Here is a 4,408-nt window from a genome sequence, read left to right as displayed (position 1 = left end):
ATATGGGAATCTGGGGGGGTCATAGAGGCTTCTGGGAGTCATCCACATTTCATTTTGGGAGGGAGATTGTCTGTTGCGTTGTGTAAAATGAAATCTGAACTTATTGGCATTGAGAGAAATTTGCTGGATAAGATGTGTCATGTTTTTCTTTCTGTCTTGACTCTAAGCCTCCATTTCTCCTTGAAGATTAAACCACAAACACCCAATATAACAGCCATTAAGGTGTGATAGGGGGAGGGGGGGCTCTCTTCATGTGTGTCAGTATGTTTGTTTGTTTCCTGCGCACACGCCTGTTCCCGTGAGCTTGTGGGTCTGCTTTGTGGGATCTTACAAACAAACTGATTTTCCTTTGTCACAGTGGCTGCAGCGTTTTGGGGGTCTGCTGATCATCCCCTGCTCGCAGCTTAACTGCAGCTTCCACATCACTATGGAGACACCGGTTGCTATACATCAACCAATCAGTGACGAGTAAAAGCAGTAAAGCGGTGCCAGGTGAAACACTCGCTTTGGGTTAATAACTTTACTTTGGTGTGTGCCTTTTCCTGCCTTAAAAAGAGAGAGGAAACGTTTTTTTTTTTTTTTTTGGTCCAGTTAATTCAGTAAAACTTTATAGAAGTTTTTCATTTACGGAGATTCAGTGAAGCTTGCTTACCAGATATTATAAGACAAATTATAAGATTAAATTGCCTCTGGGTGTGCATGTAAGTGTGTGACCCTGCAACGCCCACCTTCACCCAACATCAATGGGATAGGCTCCAGCAGCCCTGTGACCCTGAAAGGGATCCAGAAGAAATTGACCTCCTTATATTTCGAAGGTGTGGTTCAACTACCAGCTGGGTCCTTCTTTTGAAGAGTTTCTCCCCGTGAGTAATCCAGCTTCCCCCACAATCCAAAAACATGTTTCATAGGTTGATTGGTGTTGGGTGTTTGTGGGCTTCTCTGCCAAAAATTAGTGGCCTGTACAGGGTGTACCCTACTTTTGTCCAATGGTTGCTGGGATAGGTTCAAGCAACGCCCCTGACCCACACAAGACATAAAAATATATTGAAAATGGATGGAAGATAATTTGAACATATACTAAGGTTCTTTTAAAATATCTATGATGAAATTACAAAAAATAAAATAAAATAAAATAAAATTTGAAACACTTTTTGCTCTTCTTCTATATAACAAGTAAATGGCATATACTAGTACAAAGCTTTTCTACCTCGGTTAAGGTCCAAAGTGCTTTAAACTATGTTCACATTACCCTTGGCAACGTGGATTCAAGCAACCACTTTCAAGTCAAAGTCTATGTAAACGTGTTTTTGGCTTCAATACTCTTAAGTTCACGAGTAGCTACATACGATTCTACGACCTTTTTTGGGCTCTACATCATTATTGTAAATTTGTGGACAACATAAACACAGCACAGTGAATGTGCATTGATAGTTAAACCAGGTTGAACTTTGACCAACAAGGGACTCATATGGATTTGGTAGTGACATATGGATGGAGTCCCTTTTCATTCATTGGAGGGCCAGATGTTTGAACAGGCAAGGTGGGAACAAACCTTGGTCTCCATTCTGAGCCTATAGCTGAAGGGCTTACTTTCCTCACAGCCAATCACAATCAAATCTCTGACTTTAAATTCAACGTTTTGTTTATCTGCATCCAAGGCATTGCGCCGGCCCACCTCCACCCAGTCCATCTAAGCTCCATCTAAACCACCATCAGCGTCTGGTTTCTTGGGTCTCTTCACTGGTTCAAGGTCAACGCTAGCATGAAAGATGTCTCCAGCCCATTGCACAATCATCATAAAACTTCTGACTGTTTATGCTTCACAATTCAAACTTTCACAATTAAATCTTTCAATCCCACTTTCAAGTTCTGTCATTATTGAATTAAATTAGCCCAAAGGCCGAAATTGAGAAAAGTCAAAATTTAGAGACATCTGAACAAAAAGATGAGAGCGGAAAAACTGGCTCAGTACAAACTTGTGGGTCATGTGACCACACGTTTTCAGAAACCAACCAACCAATGTATCAAAAACATTTTCCCCTTTCTATTTATTCTTGTTTATCTGAACAGTTGTTGGTGGGTGGAGCAGACATAATCATTCCTGCTTTGAATAAAACCTTTAAGTCAAAGAAAACAACAGATTTGTGGACGTCTTTTCTTCGCATGCCAACTGGAGGTCTCCTAATTGATTCAGACTGCTTTCTAGTTGTCACAGATCAAAATGATGAGCGATGGCATGTGAAAGAGCATCCCAGGAGATGGCGAACGGCTCCCACTGACCAAATTAATGGCAGTGATAACAGACGATGACATGCGTATAATGGGCTGACGGCAGACTGCGGTCTGGGGCTGCGTTTGCTAACAACTTGTGTGATTAAGTGTTTTCCAAACTGGACACTCACTGTGCTGCGGTCATGTTGTCAACAAATTTACAATAATGATGGCAATGCATGGACGAAACCGCGCTAACGAGAACCCCAACAAGTTTGATTCTGTAATAGCTGCGCTGCTAGGAAGATTCCGGCTGCTTTCTGAGCGGTGACGAAGGAAGAGGAAGACAAAACAGCCGCCAGAGACATGAAAGGGAAAGAGGAGGAAAATGGGGAAGGTCAAGTCAGCGAGGGTGTGAGAAAGGCAGAGATTGGAAAGTTAATGATCTTTCAGGTGGATACTAATGAGTTCATCCGAGGAGCTCGAAGGTGGTGCCCAGACCATGATGAAAGTGAGGAGACACACACTCACATCTCCCCTCACCTCCCCTTTTTTACCAGTGAAGTGCAAACAAAGATACACTATGAATTGATGAGTCACTTTTCCATTTTTTAAAAGATAAAAACCTCCCTTTTATTGCCTCATGTGAAAGGAGTAAGACTCAATAAACGGATCTCCTGTTCCTTCTCTATCTGTGCCGGATGCTTTGCATTCTGCCTGAATCTCACTGGTCTTATCTGGAGTTAATTTTCACTGTGTAATTGATTTACAATGAAACCCTTGGAGAACAAAAAAACATTCTTGAGCTTTGCAAAAAAAAAAAAAAAAAAAAACAGATGAGGAAATGTTGCGATATGCTCCACTGATCCTTCGTCTGCTTTGCAAATTGCTTCTGAAATAACATTTACCTGGGTGGATTGGAGGTGGCTGTCAGCTGTCGCTGGTGGCTGCATGGCCACAGCCTCACCTGTTCCCCACTGCTCGCTCCTGCAGACGAGCTCACTCACCTGCGACGGGCTGAAATGCAGCTCATTAATAATGCAGGCGCAGAAGTCCCTGGAGGAACAACATTGATTTAACGGATATGAGTTTGTCATTCATCTGCCATTTACACGCAGAATATAAACACACACTCTTGTTTTTTGTTGTTTTTTTTTTTACTTGCTGCATAAAATAAGGAAATAAATAGATTATTGCATTTTAAAGCAAATGTGTTTTCCCAAATCTTTTGTTGCCGTCCCGTTTGATGACTCAACTTCCTTCCAGGTGGTGAACATGACAGTGTGGCAAAGAAAAGTATTAAGGTTGATGTGATAAATTTCTCTGAGATAAATTTCTACGAGTCAAGATTTATCTCTGGCCAAATGTGTTACAAGCTATTAACAAGAAACACAACTTCTATTGAAAACAGGTTTGAACAAGTCATTTCATCTATTTTCAGAAACTGCTGAATCCATTCACGGAGTTGCAGAAACCAACCCGGCTTCTATTTGGCGTAGGTGGACAATAATACATGTCTTGTTTCCACTTAGTGGTCCAGACCGGACTGGACCTGACTGCTACAGTAATTTGAGTGTTTTTCTATTATAAAATGGACCCATTAGGTCCGATCACTTCGTATCATTTTTGGTCCTCTGTTGGTTGTAGGCCCATAAAAAAATGCAACAGACCAGCTACTGTCGTCATGATGAAATCTATTGATTGGTTTCATGGTTTTACGACAACATCAAGTGTCCAACCAGCGCTTTTCCCAACTCAAGATCCAACCTGAAAGTTTTGCCCTGTTTTCAGAAGTATTTTTCTTCGCCTCCTGCAATCTTCTTGCATAGTATCCAGTATTCTCTCCTCCTTCGCGGGGGTTAGGGACCAGAGACACGCCAAATCCACAAATACGGAGAACCTCGGTAGTTGCACCGTTATGACGCACAGCTGTGTCATCGGCCAACACCAATGGTCCAACACTAAATGTAAGCGCCCATTTGAATTGCCCGGACCATTCTAAACCAGCCAGGAGTGGACCGGTCCGATCCGGACCACTCAGTTGAAACAAGGCTTTAGAGACACCAGTCAAATGATAAATGCTGTATACTTTCCCAAAGCGCCTCACAGTCCAATTCATCTGTGCACACACACATCTACACACTGATGGTGACTCCACTATTGTGGCGCCAACCTGTGACCACCAGGAGAAATGTGT

The sequence above is a fragment of the Oryzias melastigma genome, linkage group LG8 (genome assembly GCF_002922805.2).
Source record: "Oryzias melastigma strain HK-1 linkage group LG8, ASM292280v2, whole genome shotgun sequence".
In the NCBI taxonomy this organism is placed as follows: domain Eukaryota; kingdom Metazoa; phylum Chordata; class Actinopteri; order Beloniformes; family Adrianichthyidae; genus Oryzias; species Oryzias melastigma.
This window is presented reverse-complemented; position numbering follows the sequence as displayed.